The following is a 19,506-nucleotide window of genomic DNA, read 5'->3' as shown; positions in this document are numbered from 1 at the left end:
CAAGAAAGAAAAGTAATTTTGAATTATTTACCCCCAAATTTTGTCTATAACTTTTCAATTTTTTCCACATTTAAAAATTATAGTAAAATTTACATAACACAAAACTTACCATCTTTACCTGGTCTTTATATAGTGAAATATGCATAATATAAAATTTAGTATTTTAACTTTTTTTGAGTACACAGTTCAGTGCTGTTAAGTATATTGTTGCACAACTCTTACTGCTACCCTTCTCTAGAACTTTCACATCATCTCAAACAGATTATGAAACTACAAAACAATAACTCCCCGTTGCTCCCTCCCTCCATCCTCTGGTAACCACTATTCTATTTTCTGTCTCTATAAATTCTATGATTCTAGGTACCTCATATCAGGGGAATCATACAGCATTTGTTCTTTTGTATCTTCATTTCACTTAGCACAGTATTTTCAAGGTTCATCCACATGTAGCATGTATCAGAATTACCTTCCTGTTTGAGGCTAGATAATGTTCATTGTATAAACATCTTTTGACCTGTATGTTTTAAATTATCCTGAGAACATCTGTGTTCTTTGAATGTTCCTTAGTAAAAACTAGCACAAGGATGAAATTTTTAACATGGTCCACAAGGGCTTAAGTGACGTGGCTCCTGCCCTCCCCACCTGTTCCTCCTTAGATTTTGGCTAACTACACCCAATTCCCTGAAGAATAACGTAGGTTCCTGTTGCCTATTTCTCTGTCCTTACTCCCATATTCCCTCCATCTGGAATGCTTTTTCCTCTCTCTCCCCTGCCTCCTGAAGAACTCTTACTTTTCCTTCAATATTTATGCAAAATATTCTCTCCTCTCTGGGTACCTTCTTTCACACTGCCTCTCCTTGCCCTCCACAGAAATGTCATCTCTTGTGCTTCTCCCACCCCAGCTTTGTTCATCCCCTTTTCTAGGGGCTCTGGAATTAGGAGTTTGCCTGACAGTCTGTTCCACTTCACAGTAAGCACCTAGCACTGTTCAGATGTTTTTGCTAAATGAATCAATGATATAACTTCAATGATGAGGGGAAAAAATGGTCACATTTCTTCCTTAACTGCAGGTAGTAGAAGAAAAACATTCAGGAAGTTATATTTTGAGAAACATCCCTTGTGAAAAAATTATTTTGAAAATAATAATGTCCCTCATAACAAAAGCAAACAAGCAAAAGAGGCTTGTATCACATGCTCTCTTCCTCTCACCCCAACCTACTTTTCAGAGAAAGTGACTGCTAACTGTTCAAAGGCTGTGTACTTTGAACATACTTTGAGAGTACTTTGAGTCACTCTCCGTGCCTACATACACACGTGCAGACATACGTATACATTTACATGCGTACACATACATTTACATATGTGTATTGTTATACATTTTTTACCATAAATGGAGAGAATCGTGTGAGAAATAGTGATGCTCAAGCCAGACACTGTCTCTGATGCTGGTTTTGCGGCCTTGGGCAAGTTACTTGACAATATGATGCTTCAGTTCCTCTGTCTGTAAAATGGGGATAACAATAGCACCCACCTCTTAGGGTGGTGATGAGAATTAAATGAGTTAAGTTGAATGTTTAGAATATAGTACACGCTTTACAAGTGTTCCTAATAATAATAATCAAGGAGATCAAACCAGTCAATCCTAAAGCAAATCAACCCTGAATATTCAGTGGAAGGACTGATGCTGAAGCTGAAGCTCCAATACTTTGGCCACCTGATGCAAAGAGACAACTCATTAGAGAAGACCTGATTCTTGGCAAGACTGAAGACAGGAGGTGAAGCGGCTGACAGAGGATGAGATGGTTGGGTGGCATCACCAACTCAATGGACATGAGTTTGAGCAAACTCAGGGAGATGGTGAAGGACAGGGAAGCCTGGCATGCTGCAGTCCATGGGGTCACAAAGAGTCAGACCCAACTTAGCAACTAAGCAACAATAATTACTATTATTACCATTATGCAACCTTTCTCTTTTCACTTAGTATTCCTTAAAGGCCTTTCTGTGGCAGTAAAGAGACTCTACCTCATTCATTTTTAATGGCTGCCAAGAATTCTGTCAGCTGGATGCATCATAATTCACGCAGTCCATCCCATAGACATTTAAATTATTGCCATTTTTTCAGTTTATAAACAATGTGTCTTTGATTATCCTTGTCCATTCCACTTTTGCAAGTATCAGTTTCTAGAAATGGAATTGCTTAAAGACTACTTTTTAAAAATATTAATGAAATGAACAAATTGATCCCCAAAGAGGTTGTACCAATTTTATATTACCACTAACACTGTATGAAAAGTAAATCTTTTCTAAAATCAGATGGGGATAATGAAAACCACTGAAAAAGGCCAGATAATAGTTCATGTGCTACTCTGTGGAAGATGAAATGCCAGGTACACATTTCTGCAGTAACACAAAATGAAATAAAAATAAATTGCTTAAAAAGTACTGATCTGAGCAATTACTATTGTTTTTCTCAGAATGTTTACATACTTTATTAACAAGTATTTACTAAGACCTACCATAGGCCAAGATTGCTGGAAGAAATATCAATAACCTCATATATGCAGATGACACCACCCTTATGGCAGAAAGTGAAGAGGAACTAAAAAGCCTCTTGATGAAAGTGAAAGAGGAGAGTGAAAAAGTTGGCTTAAAGCTCAACATTCAGAAAACTAAGATCATGGCATCTGGTCCCATCACTTCATGGGGAAACAGGGAAACAGTGTCAGACTATTTTTTTGGGCTCCAGAATCACTGCAGATGGTGACTGCAGCCATGAAATTAAAAAATGCTTACTCCTTGGAAGGAAAGTTATGAACAACCTAGATACTATATTGAAAAGCAGAGATATTACTTTGCCAACAAAGGTCTGTCCAGTCAAGGCTATGGTTTTTCCAGTGGTCATGTATGGATGTGAGAGTTGGACTGTGAAGAAAGCTGAACACCGAAGAATTGATGCTTTTAAACTCTGGTGTTGGAGAAGACTCTTGAGAGTCCCTTGGACTGCAAGGAAATCCAACCAGTCCATTCTGAAGGAGATCAGTCCTGGGATTTCTTTGGAAGGAATGATGCTAAAGCTGAAACTCCAGTACTTTGGCCACCTCATGCGAAGAGTTGACTCATTGGAAAAGACTCTGATGCTGGTAGGGATTGGGGGCAGGAGGAGAAGGGGACGACAGAGGATGAGATGTCTGGATGGCATCACTGACTCGATGGACATGAGTTTGAGTGAACTCCAGGAGTTAGTGATAGACAGGGAGGCCTGGCATGCTGTGATTCATGGGGTCGCAAAGAGTCGGACACAACTGAGCGACTGAACTGAACTGAACTGAACCATAGGCCAAGAACTGTGTTGGATTTTCTCAACTCCAGTAATGATTTGTGGACACTCAGTAAAATGCTATTAAATCTAATAGAGTCACACATTCTCAGTACATGCCCATAAAGATCAGATCAGGTTCCAGTATTCTAGCAGGATTTTTATTATAGGTATTTAGACTCGTAGGCATTTTAGGCACTCAAATCTGTTTCCTAACCTTAGTAATATTAATCACAGAATTATATATGGGAAATTTATGCATTATCTGATAAAATTTGATGAAGTTTAAAACATATGTAAATAAATTGTACAAGATTGGGAAAACTAGATTTAAATGTTCTCATTGATATACATGCTTACTCTATTTAGAAATGTCAACATTGTAGTTTGATATATTTTATATCTCGCTAGGTATAATTACTAGCAGAAAAACCTTTGTGTTTAAATCATGTCTTTTGCTTTAGCCATTACATTTCTCCATGAGGGAAATTGATCTGTATACTATTTTTAACATGACTCATATTTCTGTGTTTCTTTTCCCTACACTTCTCCCTTTCTCTAGCTCACTTGCTATTCTTATACTGGAATTTATTTAGCCTTTTTTGGTGTTTACTTTTGTCCACCAATTTGTTGTTTCACTGCCAGACTAGATCACACCCAATAACCACTGTGTTGCATCACTGATTACAATATAGCCAGGGAGCAAAGGTATTAGGTGTTTCCTAGTTGAACAATGTTTTTAAAGTTCAGAGAACCACAGTGCATGGAAGAAGCATGAAGCTTCTCTGCAGGGCCTCATCCTTTTCTGTGTTGCGTTGGAAGGAGACCTTATTGACAGCCAGTGGTGAACCTGGCAATGTGCTGTAATTGAAATTCATTATCTCCTTTCATCCTTACCACTCTAGGAAGTAGGTATGGTGAGACAACATAATAACAGGAAAACAAAGACCTAGTGGAAGTCCTGAGTCCCACAGCTCTAAGTGACTGTAAAGATTTGGCCCCAGTCCATTCAACATTTGGTTTGTGCTCCTCCACTAGACACCCCTGTCTTACACAGGGTAGGTGGACATACTTGCTTTTAAAGTTCTCACAATGCCGTTACTTCCTTCAATTACCAAGATTAATATTCAGTAACGCTATGAAGAAGAATAACCAGGATATAGGGACACCAATCTATTAAATTCATTGTCACTCATGACCTATTCACAAACACCATGCTGCTGCTGCTGCTAAGTCGCTTCAGTTGTGTCCGACTCTGTGCGACCCCATAGATGGCAGCCCACCAGGCTCCCCCATCCCTGGGATTCTCCAGGCAAGAACACTGGAGTGGGTTGCCATTTCCTTCTCCAATGCATGAAAGTGAAAAGTGAAAGTGAAGTCGCTCAGTCATACCAGACATCAATTTATGCATCGAAACTACAGAGACATTTCCAACTCAATTTATTTACAGCTGAAGCTTACACAAATTTATTCAAAGTCAGTTGCTTTGAATCTTCTATCTCTGTGAACTAGCCTCACTACCCACCTGTTCACTGGATCTATAACTCCCTCAAACCACCTTCAAACTCACACCAAATTAGTTTCATCCCCTCCAAAACCCTGAAGCTAGTCACCCCTAAGCCACCAATGACCTGAAAGGAAGTACACCCAGCTGACTCTCAGTCTTCTCTTATCTGTGACCACATCACAGCATCTGCACTATGGACCCTCTCCCTTCCTTTAGCTACACTCTCCTCCCTTAACTCATGGGACACCACACTCTCTGCTACTCCTCCTGATTCTCTGAATGCCCCTTTTCATTCTTTGCTGGCTCATTTTCTTCTACCATATCTTTAAAATAAAGTTTCATATCCTCCAAGGCTCTATCTTGAGTCTTCTCATTTGATTCCTATATGTTTTCACTCAATAATCACACCCCATTCCATGGCTTCAATTATGATTTAACATTTTGTCAACACTTCCTAAATCTAATCATGTGTGTTCTCTTGAACTCCCGATTTGTATATCCAACTGTGTCCTGAACATCTTCACTTGGATGACTCTCTCTGAGCCTCTTCAATATGTCTGAAACTAAACTCATCCTTATCCCCTGAACTCCAGCAAACAACTCTGTTGTTCCCCATTGTATCGAGTAATAAATCCTGACCAGCTGAGATCCTGGCTCCCTTACTTAGCCACCCAAAATGTTTGCTACTTCACGTTGCTCAGAGCCGGTGAGCATAATTCAATCCCTCTAGTGAACCAGTTGCTTTTGTAAGAGAATGTTAAGATGATTAATATCTTTGTAAACTATACTATGGTGGAGAGTAGATTTGATGTAATCCTGAGGCAAAACTGTGATGATGTACTCCTGACCCTGCCATTTAAAAAGTAAACTGCTTCTAGTTGATCCTTATAACTGATGAAGAAGAAAGAGCATTTGCCACATCAATAGTTGTGCTCGGAGAAGGCAATGGCAATCCACTCCAGTACTCTTGTCTGGAAAATCCCATGGATGGAGGGACCTGGTAGGCTGCAGTCCATGGGGTCGCTAGGAGTTGTATACGACTGAGCGACTTTACTTTCACTTTTCACTCCCATGCATTGGAGAAGGAAATGGCAACCCACTCCAGTGTTCTTGCCTGGAGAATCCCAGGGACGGGGAGCCTGGTGGGCTGCTATCTATGGGGTCGCACAGAGTCGGATACGACTGAAGGAACTTAGCAGCAGGTGTCTGAAGCTGTAGTGTTGATCTGCCTCAGTAGAAATGCTACATGTGGAACATTAAAATTGGAGTCACTTCCTGATTAAGTTTATAATCATTCTCAGATATTGGTCAAGATATGCCTTCTGTATTGGACAAAGAGGTGACTTAAATGGAAATGTGTTAGGTATCACCGCCCATGCATCCTTCCAAGTCTTTGATGACAGCACTACTCTCCGCAGTTTCCCTAAAGGTATGTGATTCCCTTTTGCTACTAACCTGGTAGGATGGGAAAGTTCCAGAGGCTTTCTCTTTCTACCATTATGGTCTATTCCATGGGTCAAAGAGCCAATATAAGGATTTTCCTAGTTGCCAAGTATGTCTGTTATGTCTAAACATATATTTCTTCTATTTATACATTCAGGAATCAGATAAGGCTCAGCTGGTAAAGAATCCACCTGCAATGCGGGAGATCTAGGTTCAATCCCTGGGTTGGGAAGATCCCCTGGAAAAGGGAACAGCTATCCATTCCAGTGTTCTGGCCTGGAGAATTCCATGGACTTTATAGTCCATGGGGTCACAAAGAGTCGAACATGACTGAGCAACTTTCATTTTCACTTCAACCACACATTGGATCTACAGACTCACCAGGCCCACTGTGTTTCAGATTTGAGCTAAGACTCCAATTGTTACCTGACTCAGCCCCCAGTTTCACTGGAGTCTGTCATAATATGGGGGCCCAGGAATTAGTATCAAGTAACCAGTGTTCCATGGAGAAGGTTATGGCACCCCACTCCAGCACTCTTGCCTGGAAAATCCCATGGACGGAGGAGCCTGGTTGGCTGCGGTCCATGAGGTCGCTAAGAGTCGGACACGACTGAGCGACTTCACTTTCACTTTTCACTTTCCTGCATTGGAGAAGGAAATGGCAACCCACTCCAGTGTTCTTGCCTGGAGAATCCCAGGGACAGAGGAGCCTGGTAGGAGGCCATCTACAGGGTCGCACAGAGTCGGACATGACTGAAGCGACTTAGCAACAGCAGCAGCAGCAACCAGTGTTCCATAATCCCCAAAAGGTCTGGGTATTTCCTTTCCCCCAATACATAGTCACTCTCATCAATGACTGCAGGCCCTTTGAGGAAGATTTGGAGGAAGTTATACAGTGTATTCAGTGCTGGGAAAGATTGAAGGCAAAAGGAGAAGAGGGCGGCAGAGGATGACATGGTTAGGTAACATCACTGACTCAGTGGACACGAACTTGAGCAAACTCTGGGAGACAGTGGAGGACAGGGAAACCTGGCGTGCTGGAGTCCACAGGGTTGCAAAGAGTCAGACACAATTTAGTGACTAAACAACAACAACAATAGAGTGTGTCCCTGTCCCATGATACAGGAAGGAAACTTGACTCCCCCTTCAATGCAAGAGTTCTGGCTGTATAAATTGGCTTATGTCTAAAAACTGAGTGAGAAACTCCATTTCAGAAACATGTTAGATTTTTAAATTTTATTATTTATTATTTTTAGTTTCATTGGGTCTTAACTGTGATGCACAGGTTTCTCTTGTTGTGGAGCAGCGGTTCAAGGCATGCAGGCTTCAGTAGCTATGACTCTCAGGCCCAATTGCTCCAAGGCATTCAGAATCTTTCTGGATCCAGGATCAAACCCATGTACCCCTGCATTGGCAGGTGGATTCCTAGCCACTGGACCACCAGAGAAGTCCTCAAGTTGGATTTTTTTGTTGTCAATCTGTTTTCTCCTGTTATATAAGTTAAGCACTGTTTTAGTAGACTGCCATGCTATTAACATTCTTAGGGATATTGTAATCAATTAACCACCGCCAAAGATTCCTGGGGATTAAAACATTCTGGTTACCACTATGTTATTTCTTTCCTTTTATGGTAAATATGCCCCTCTCAGCTTTGGTGGTTAAAAACCGCTACTTGTCTCTGATACTCTAGGATTTCTATCATCTCTATCATAAACAGCGAGCCCACCTCAATAGTGAAATTCCCCACCATTATGCCTGGTTTATGGAGAACAGCCATAACAGAACTTCTCAAGGACATTTGTACTCTACACACAAATATGTTTTTCAACATGCTGACGATGGGCATGTCCTCTGGATCCTCTCAACATGCAGTGGAGAGATGGGTATGTAGATCATTCATGATAAAGGCACTCCAATATTCCTATCTCCCTAAACCTTGGAATTCCTTCCTCTACATTATAATGGGGGAAGTTTTGGCCTCTCAGTCTCATTAAACACAGGCCACTTTTGAGCCCAGTTCTCTGTCAGCTAACACATTTTTAGACTATTCCCACCTTTATGAGCTAAAACATTAAATCTAGAACCTCAGGTAAGAGCACTCATGTCAATACATTTAGCTCAAACCCGTACTATAGCTCATCTTCCTTAAAACTCATTCCTTTACATATACTCCAGGTTTACACTGATAAAAATTAGGAAATTCTTGTAAATTTTTGGTTTAAAAACTGCTTCCTCCTGGGTCAGACTTTGTACTTGTACCCCTGGAGCATAATGATATCTGACCCTATTAATAGATATATTAGATAGTTTTGAAGCAAAGAAACGCTATTAATAATATCCTCAGGCACAGGAGGACAAGCTTCTTCTACTGTTAGAAAGAGTATGACCTGGGAATTCAAATTTTTCAACTTGATTTAAATCTGGCCAGATATATCCTTACTTCGAGATTTAGTGTCCCTTTGCTTCCCTATCATTTTTCCTAACTTCTTCATGAGAGACACAACAAAGCTATAAATTCAAATAATGTAAATTCTGTAAACTTGACAACTAAATATTTACTCACTTTTAGCAATACCAGCCCTGTGGCTATGAGAAATGAGACATTCTTTTAGGGTTGCCATAGAATCTTTCTAGCTCTCTCATGAGACTTTAACTGAGAATTTAACGAGGATAAGGACCCAAGTCTGATATTTCTTTCTGTGTTTAAGTCTACTCAGAAGAGTCTGTTCCACACTGTAGTCTTCATGGTCACAATTACTGCTGCAACAGGCAAGTACAGCAGGCACATGCTCCAAGGCACGTGTGTCAGCAGGCAGATCCTCGAAGTTAACTGCAGGTGATTATTTAATCAATCATGCTACTTCTTCATGGCATGGGTTGCTGCTGCTGCTGCTGCTAAGTCGCTTCAGTCGTGTCCGACTCTGTGCGACCCCATAGACGGCAGCCCACGAGGCACCCTCATCCTTGGGATTCTCCAGGCAAGAACACTGGAGTGGATTGCCATTTCCTTCTCCAATGCATGAAAGTGAAAAGTGAAAGTGACGTCGCTGAGTCTTGTCTGACTCTTAGTGAACCCATGGACTGCGGCCCACCAGGCTCCTCCGTCCATGGGATTTTCCAGGCAAGAGTGCTGGAGTGGGGTGCCATTGCCTTCTCCGATGGCATGGGTTACCAGCATCCATTTCCCATTCTGAGCAAGGAGCTCAGCCACTACATTGAAACCCAAGGACAAAACCAAACCAATCCCCAAATCCCATCTTTTGGAACCATTACAAGTAACAATTTCTATATCAATCAGAGTCCAGTTAGGACACAAACCACACTAGTTATTTGATTAAAGAGAATCTAATATAAAGAAATATTAACTAGATAAAATGAAATGTTAAAAAAAAAAACAAAACTCATAAGGTGTCATGGAGATAGCAACCTCAGGAAGGGAAGGAGTAATAAAGGGAAGAGACTGGAATTATTAAAACCAATAAGAGGGAGACCTGTGGGTCCAGTAGTTAAGAATCCTTCTGCCAATGCAGAGGACAGGAAGATTCCACATGCCTTGGGGCAACTAGGATCGTGCACCACAGCCGCTGAGCCCACACACTGAAACCACCGGAGCCCACATGCCCTAGAGCCCATGCTCCGCAACAACAGAAGCCAGTACTATGAGAAGTTCAGGTGCCAAAAGTAGAGTAGCTTGCATTCTCTGCAACTGGAGAAAATCTGCCAGCAGCAATTAAGATCCAACACAACATCCCCTCCCTCAAAAGGAACATTGTGGAAAAATTGGTGAAATTCCAAGTGAAGTCTTAGTTCAGTGGAACTTTTTTTCACGCGTCTTTTTTGAACAACCTACCTAAAATATCATACCTCCTGTGGCTTTCTGTTCTCTAACCCTACTTTATCTTTCCTTGTAGCTTTTGCACTTCTTGATCATGTTGTATTAGTTTATTGTCTGTCCCCTGCCAATAAAATATCAGCTCCAAGAGCAGGAGTGGATGCAAGTTTTATGAAACCTGAAGCTTTTGTAGTCCTCCTCAAGAAAAAAAAATGCAAAGGTAAGAATGTAAAAATAAGGTATCAAAATGGATATCCATTTAATGTATCAGAATTAACAAATTTTTAAAATCTGACAAGAGGGTGATTGGCCTATTTGGGCTCAGAAGTAGAAAGAACTATAAGATGGTCCAGGAGAGGGAGGTCGTAGATGGAAACTTGGGTAGAGTCAAAACAAGAAACTAAAGTGAAGATGGAAGGTTTACATATATATGTAGATACAAGCAGGCATTTCTAAGAAAGCTTGGCGTATTGCAGGCTTCTTCTGATTACCCTGAAAAGGGCAGGTAAATAACATAGCTGTGTGTTCATGCTGCCTCATTGTTCCTACTTCCAGTTGATATTCAGTAGCAGTAGCAGTAGCAACACACCAGTATTGCCACTCTTCAATTAGAACATAGGAATATGTCTATAAATGCTGATAAACAGTAACTTCCTCAGATCCTCTGAGACTTGATCTACTGCTAATGGTCACCTTTGCCCCTCCTCTGAAATTCCTCAGACCTCCCTACAAACCAGCAACCAAGTCTCAGTTCAGTTCAGTTCAGTCGCTCAGTCGTGCCCAACTCTTTGCAACCCCATGAACTACAGCACGCCAGGCCTCCCTGTCCATCACCAACTCCCGGAGTTCACTCAAACTCATGTGCATCGAGTCGGTGATGCCATTCAACCATCTCATCCTCTGTCATCCCCTTCTCCTCCTGCCCTCAATCTTTCCCAGCATCAGAGTCTTTGCAAATGAGTCAGCTGTTTGCATCAGGTGGCCAAAGTATTGGAGTTTCAGCTTCAACATCAGTCCTTCCAACGAATACCCAGGACTGATCTCCTTTAGGATGAACTGGTTGGATCTCCTTGCAGTCCAAGGGACTCTGAAGAGTCTTCTCCAACACCACAGTTCAAAAGCATCAATTCTTCAGCACTCAGCCTTCTTTATAGTCCAACTCTCACATCCATACACGACTACTGGAAAAATCATAGCCTTGACTAGACGGACTTTGATGACAAAGTAATGTCTCTGCTTTCTAATATGTTGTCTAGGTTGGTCATAACTTTCCTTCGAAGGGGTAAGCAACTTTTAATTTCATGGCAACCAAGTCTAGGAGTGGCATTTTGCTTCAGCTATAAATTTGAATGGCCAGTGTCTATACTGTGCTCATTAATACATCTTCTGCATATTCCTCTGGTTCTACTAAGCAGTTGACATATCTGCATGGGAGAAATCATGAACTGGGAGGAGGCTTAGTCTCACCCTCCTGGTACCCATGGATTAGCCTAAGAACAGAGCAATGCAACCTTATAGCTTAAATTGATTGTTCTCCCTAGGGCTGAGCTTTCTCAGGGTAGAGCACTGAACAGGTAGTTCACTTCCCAATCAAATTACATGTGGGCATGAGCCAAATCTGTCCCAGTTGCTGTTGCATTTCCAGCAACTAGCACAATGATGGCACATAGACATTGTTTTATCAAAAAACAGTAAATAGGAAGAAGGTAGAATCATAAAGGTCTACACTTGGAATAGTCATCTAAAATATTAGGAAAAAATCATTAGAAGTATTCTCTGGTATGCAAGTGTGAAATCTGAAGCTGGACAGGTTAAAATAGGACTGGTTGTAAAACTCTGGCCTCTTGTATCTTCATCCAGTATTCTTTTCATTGCACTGGGCTCCCTATTATCTCCAAGGATAGTCCACTATGAATTTATTATAACATGGAGAAATTCAGAGAAAATCAATACTGTCATCCACATAGGAAGTGGAAATTTTAAGTAAGCTTTAGGATTACACAAGGAAGTAATCTCATACTACAGCTGCAGAGTGTAGTTTTCTTCCTCTTCTTGGAATTGGTGGGCAGAGTGAAGTCATGCATTTGAGTAGAGTGGGAGAGTTTGGAACAACCACTATGGAACATGCATGCTGAGAGCTGAGGGAATGAGGTTGAAATTAAACAGGATAACTGCATGAAATGACTTAGCATGTTGAATAAATTTCTCAGCAATGTTGCAATGATAAAGAAATATTAAACCCAAAATGTTAATAGTGCTGAGTTAGAGAAATCCTGCCCTAGAAATATTTTAAGTATTTAATGGCCACATGTGGCTGGCAGTTACTATACTGAACAGCACAAATATAGAATTTTTCCATCGTTGCAGAGCATTCTACTGGAGAGCTCTGGTCTAGAAGGTTTTCAAGATCCTTTTTTAACCTCTGAGATCCTAAGCAAATCAATGAAAGAAAAGAACAACATAGTAAGTGTACTGAGAGAAAGAAAAATAAAGGAATGGAATGAAATAGAATTGTCTTTGGAGGCATCAATTAATTATTGACACTAAACATAGGTAGTTCATATCTGAAACGTAGAGGGCGATGTTTTGATTCTGCTTCACATGTAGTGAAGTGTAGTGTTTGGATCAAATTAACTATTGACTATGATTAATTAAGCATGTTGACAAACTAAATGCCACTTTGGAATCTACAATGTGATAGTTGTCTGACTAGTTATTTGTTTTTTTCCTGTTGTCATACAGCTGCTATAATTACATATACAGTGTCCTACCTGTTTGAGAGGCAGAGAAAATATACAGTGAAAGCTTTCTTTAGAGTGAAATAGGCAGCAAATAGGATTTACATTTAATAATATACCCCAGTTTTAATAATGAATTGTTTTGATTCTCCCTTTTCAAACTGAAATAAAACACCTTCTTGTTCATTACCACACCTGTGTCTAATCCTGAGCACCTGACTCTTGAAGATAAATGAGATGAAGCTGGTGTCTTTAAATATCTGAATAGCCTGCAGGCAGAGGAGAAATGTTTAAAAACATTATCAAGTGTAGAAAAAAGGGAAAGTGATTACTGGATGTTCTTTCAGTGGCGCACTGGGAATTGTTGAATGGATCCTTGGAAGATTAATTAATTCTATGGTAGTATCCACATTTGATGCGCTTTCTGCTTAGAAGAGGTTTGGACTTATCTGGTGATACAGTGGATAGGAATCTGCCTGCCAATGCAGGGGACACGGGTTCGATCCCTGGTCCAGGAAGATTCCACATGCTGCACAGCAACTAAGCCCCTGTACTACACTACTGAGCCTGCAATGTAGAGCCCGCAAGCCACAACTATTGAGCCCATGTGCCTGGAGCCTGAGCTCTGCAACAAGAGAAGCTACTGCAATAAGAAGCCCGCCCATTGCAACTAAAGAGTGGTCCCCAGGTTTCACAACTAGAGAAAAGCCCGTGTAGCAAAGAAGACCCAGCACAGCTAAAAATAAATAAATAAAATTATTTTTAAAAGGATAATCCCTCAAGTTTAAGTTTATTTCCTTATGGGATGTTAACAAGCTTTGTATTTATTATGAGCATATTCACTTTAGCATTCTTTTGACTGATACATAAATCTGTCTTCATATTTTCTTTTGAACTAGTTTTAACATCTCATTCTTTACTCATTAATTGTTATTGTTCAGTTGCTAAAATTGTTTTTGACTCTCTGTGACCTCATGGACTGAAGCATGCCAGGCTTCCCTGTCCTTCACTATCTCCAGTAGTTTTCTCAAACTCATGTCCATCAAGTCAGTGATGCCATCCAACTATCTTATCCTCTGTCGCCCCCCTTCTCCTACTGCCCTCAGTCTTTCCCAGCATGAGAGTCTTTTCCAATGAGTTGGCTCTTTGCATTCAAGTGGACAAAGTATTGGACCTTCAGCTTCAGCATCAGTCCTTCCAGTGAATATTTAAGGTAGATTTCCTTTAGGATTGACTGGTTGGATCTCCTTTCCTTGCAGTCCAAGTGACTCTCAAGAGTCTCTCCAGCACCGAAATTCAAAAGCATCAATTCTTCAGTGCTAAGCCTTCTTAATGGTCCTACTCTCACATCCTTACATGACTACTGGAAAAAACCATAGATTTAAATAGAGGGACCTTTTTTGGCAAAGTGACGTCTCTGCTTTTTAATATGCTTTCTAGGTATGTCAGAGCTTTTCTCCCAAGGACCAAGCATCTTATAATTTCATCACTGCAGTCACTATCTGCAGTGATTTTGGAGCCAAAGAAAAAAATCTGTCATTGATACCCTTTTTTGCCATGAAGTGATGGGACTAGATGCCATGATCTTAGTTTTTTGAATGTTGAGTTTTAAGCCAGCTTTTTCACTCTCCTTTTTCACCTTCATCAAGAGGTCCTTAGTTGCTCTTCAATTTCTGCCTTTAGAGTGGCAATTATCTGCATATCTGTGGTTGTTGATATTTCTCCGGGTAATCTTGATTCCAACTTGTGATTCATCTCATTAATTAATGGATTGATAAAATCTTTGACCTGTGTTCATTCCATATTTCTATGAGAGTCACACTTTTTAGCTTTTTGAAAGTTATACTTAGGAGAACTCCAACTTGGTCAAGTAATGCTGATGGATCAAGTCCAGTGAATCAAGTGGGTTCAGAGGAAGCCATAGATTTTTGTTTATGACCACACTACATGTTTACAGGATCTTACTTCCCCAACCAGGGATTGAACAAAGGCCCAGCAGTGAAAGTTCTGAATCCTAAACACTGGACCGCCAGTAGAAGTTAACCTAAAGAACCTTCTGACAGTGTGTACCGAGTGTCTTCGAACTGATCCTCAAATCTGCTCACCACCCAGCTCTGGACTCTGCGAGGTTGATTTCTGTGGGTTACATCATGGGCTCTCCTAACTCAGGGCTGGGACTAGAATGAAGCAAGAGAGACACCTAGGGCACCACATATAAAAAAACACTCATTCTCAGACTCTGACAGAAAGTGCTTCCTTGAATGTGGTGCCCTAGGCACTTCTCTAGCGTCACTCTAGTCTCTGTGCTATGCTTAGTTGCTCAGTCCTGTCTGACTCTTTGTGAACCCATGGACTGTAGCCTGCCAGGCTCCTCTGTCCATGGGATTTTCCAGGCAAGAACACTGGAGTGGGCTGCCATTTCCTCCTCCAGGGTATCTTCCTTATTCAGGGATCGAACCCACATCTTCTGAATTGCAAGCAGATTTTTCACCACTGCACCACCTAAGAAGACCTCACTCAAGGCTCAGCCTGTCTTAAACCCAGACTTCACATTGATTTTAGCCAATAGCATTATAGTCACAAGAGTGAAAGAGGAGAGTGAGGTTATGATATTTATTATAACCCCTGTAAGCAGATGAGTAAAGTATGCAGAAGATGTGGATTCAATCCCTGGGTTTGAAATGAGCACAGTAGTTTGAATGTTCTTTGGCATTGCCCTTCTTTGAGATTGGAATGAACACTGACCTTTTCCAGTGCTTTGTTTACTGCTGAGTTTTCCAAATTTGCTAGCACATTGAGTGCAGCACTTTCACAGCATCATCTTTTAGGATTTTAAATAGCTCACCTGGAATTCCATCACCTCTGCTAGCTTTGTGCATAGTAATGTTTCCTAAGGCCCACTTGACTTCACACTCTAGGACATCTGGCTCTAGGTGAGTGACCACACCAATGCAGTTATCCAGGTTATTAAGACCTTTTTTGTATAGTTCTTCTGTGTATTCTTGCCACCTCTTCTTACTCTCTTCTGCTTCTGTTAGGTCCTTGCCATTTCTGTCCTTTACTGTGCCCATCTTTGCATGAAATATTCCCTTGGTATCTCCAATTTTCTTGAGGAGATCTCTAGTCTTTCTCATTCTATTATTTCCCTGTATTTCTTTTCATTGGTCACGTAAGAAGGCTTTCTTATATCTCCTTGCTAGTCTCTGGAACTCTGCATTCAGTTGGGCCAATATTTCCTTTTCTCTTTGCCTTTTGCTTCTCTTCTTTTCTCAGCTATTTGTAAGGCTTCCTCAGATAACCACTTTGCCTTCTTGTGTTTCTTTTTCTTTGCAATTGTTTTGGTCACTGCCTTGTGTACAATGTTATGAACCTCTGTCCACAGTTCTTCAGACACTCTGTCTACCAGATCTAATCCTTTGAATCTATTCATCATCTCCACTGTATAATCATAAGGGATTTGATTTAGGTCATACCTGAATGGTCTAGTGGTTTTCCCTACTTTCTTCAATTTAAGCCTAAATTTTGTGGTAAGGAGCTGATGATCTGAGCCACAGTCAGCTCCAAGTCTTGTTTTTGCTGACTGTATAGAGCTTCTCCATTTTCTGCTGCAAAGAATATAATCAGTCTGATTTCAGTGTTGACCATTGGGTGATCACATGGATCACAGCCTTGTGTAACTCAGTGAAGCTATGAATGATGCCATGCAGGTCCACCCAAGATGGACAGGTCATTGTAGAGAGTTCTAACAAAACGTGTCCACTGGAAAAGGGAATGGCAAACCACTCCAGTATTCTTGCCTCAAGAACTCCATGAAAAGTATGAAAAAGCAAAAAGATATGATACCGGAAGATGAAGCCCTAGATTGATAGGTGCCCAATATGCTACTGGGGAAGAGCAGAGAAACAGTTCCAGGAAGAATAGAGGCGAGGCCAAAGTGGAAATGATGCTCAGTTGTGGATGTGTCTGGTGGTGAAAGTAGTCTGATGCTGTAAAGAACAATATTGCATAGAAACCTGGAATATTAGGTTCATGAATCAAGGTAAATTGGACATGACCAAGCAGGATCTGGCCAAGAGTGAATATCGACATTTTAGCAAGCAGTGAACTAAAATGGGCAGGAATGGGCAAATTTAATTCAGATGACCATTGTATCTGCTACTGTTGTTGCAGAAACTAGTACTCAAGAAACCAAGCACCACACTAGGAGAGTTGGAGAACTCAGGTTTATTATGCCAGCGGGCCCAGAGGAGTTAACACTCTAACCTCTGAGCACCGAACAAAGGGGTTACAGAGCTTTTATACATGGACAGGCATCATTAAGTGGGTTTGCAGGGGCTAGGGTTATTGCAAAGAGTAGGACAAGGGTAAGTGAGATAAGCGCCAGTTTTTAATATTGTGAGTCCCCACTTTCTTAGACCTACGTGATCTAGACTTTGCAACGAGCAAGCTGAGTTACAGAGGCAGAAAGAGCAGGAGGTTATGTAAAAATTTTAACTTTTCCTCTTCACTGTGGGCAAGAATCCCTTAGAAGAAATGGAGTAGCCATCATAGTTAACAAATGAGTCCGAAATGCAGTAGTTGGATGCAATCTCGAAAACCGACAGAATGATCTTGGTTCATTTCCAAACAAACCATTCAACATCACAGTAGTCCAAGTTTATGCCCCAATCACTAATGCCAAAGCTGAAGTTGAACGGTTCTATGAAGACCTACAAGACTTTCTAGAACTAACACAAAGAAAATATGTCCTTTTCATCATAAGGGATTGGAATGCAAAAGTTAAGAGATACCTGGAGTAACAGGCAAGTTTGGCCTCAGAGTACAAAATGAAGTAGGGCAAAGGCTAATCGAGTTTTGCCAAGAGAATACACTAGTCATAGCAAACACCCTCTTCCAACAACACAAGAGACAACTCTACACATGAACATCAACAGATGGTCAATACCAAAACCAGTCAGTTTTTATAGGGGTGGGTAATTTCATACTAATGATTGGGAGGAGTATTCCAGCTATTTTGGGGAAGGGGTAGGGATTGCCGGTAATTGGGCCACTGCCCACTCTTTGACCTTTATGGTGGGACTTGGAACTCTCACGGAGCCTGTGAGTGTGTCATTTAGCTTGCTGGTGTGTTACAAAGAGCATACACTGAGGCTCGGTCTGGTGGAAGTTGACTCATCTGCCATCTTGGACCTATTTGGTTCTAATCAGTTTACATTGTGTCCTCAGGCTATTCCATTCTTTTAAACATTGTGCCCTGCCCCCTTCCCTACTGTTTCAGAGTTGCTCACCCAATGGAATGATTGAGTTGGCAGAATGCACACATTCACCCAATTTATTGCTCCTCCCCCTGAAAAAGAGAGGAGTCAGAGAGAGAAAAATCAGTTCCCTAGTGTTCACAGTCTTTTAACAGATTAGTTCTATGCAGCCAAGACACTTGAACTAATTGCTAATACCCCTAATGAGGCTTCTCATTCCTTCTCAGTAGAGAAAAGTGGGGTAGTGGGTAGGGCAGGAAACCGTGGGTATTACCAGAGAGAAGTCCCCAGGGGAACAAGAAGAGCAGGGAAACAGGTGTTCCTAACTTTCCCTTGCCTTTTGAATTTAATCATTAAGTTGTGTTTAATCAGGGGTGTGTCTAGCACCCTTTAGAGAGGATTCAGCTATCAGTGAAGTCCTGCTCCTATATTTATGAGATTGCTCCAACAGTGTACCTTTTTTTTGGATTCTCCTGGGAATATCGCTTAATAGTGTTAATTTTGTGTTCAGAAGGCTCTAAAATATACAGTAATCATTACATAACAGAGAGGAACAAACTGATTTAGTATTGGATCTGTTCCTTTAGCTCCAACCTTTGCACTCTGTTGCCTGTGCTTAGTCATGCTGGCTCTGCACCTTTGAACAGGTTATATATAACCTGTTACCTATAACCTGAAATATACAGGATAGCCCATTCTCAAGGCTCTGCCTCCCTTGACCTTTAAAGGTGTAACACCTTTCATTCATATAGAGTTGCAAAACAGAGAATAGCAGTTGTCTTGTTGGAGGTTTATAGGAACTTCATGACCAGACCTGCCCAGACAGCTGCAAGAGCAAAGGCTTATCATATCTTCTCAGTTTACAACAAGCAGTCACATCTCCTCCCTTTTTACTATAAAATAAACCTGAGTTCTAACTCAGATAAGAGGCAGCTTGGGACATTAGTCTGCCACCTTCTAAGTCTGCTGACTTCCAGAATAAAGTCATTATTCCTTGCCCCAACACTTTGTTTCTCAATTTATTGACCTGTCATGCAGTGAGCAATACAAGCTTGGACTCAGTAACAACTACATTCCTTAAATTAATTCCGAGACCATGATGTGTCAAGATTAAAAATTTCATTTCCTATTTTATTTCCCATCTCAAATTATGGCCAGCCCACTGCCCAGTATAAGTCAACAGGGGTACTGTTATGAGATTAATACACTTTACTAAGGAAATGCTAACACAGAAATCCCCAATTTTGAATACATCACCCCCACTCTAAAATTTCTTCTGAGAAATTAAATTCAAAGATTAAAGTCCCAAAGAGATTGCAATAGCCTGACCTTGTTATAGAAACAATTTTACCTTGTCTTAGTGACCAACAATATCAAAAACTTATTTCTTGATCATGTTACATGAGGGCTATGGG

The sequence above is a fragment of the Bubalus kerabau genome, chromosome 6, assembly GCF_029407905.1.
Source record: "Bubalus kerabau isolate K-KA32 ecotype Philippines breed swamp buffalo chromosome 6, PCC_UOA_SB_1v2, whole genome shotgun sequence".
Classification (NCBI taxonomy): domain Eukaryota; kingdom Metazoa; phylum Chordata; class Mammalia; order Artiodactyla; family Bovidae; genus Bubalus; species Bubalus kerabau.
Note: the sequence above shows the minus strand (reverse complement) of the source record.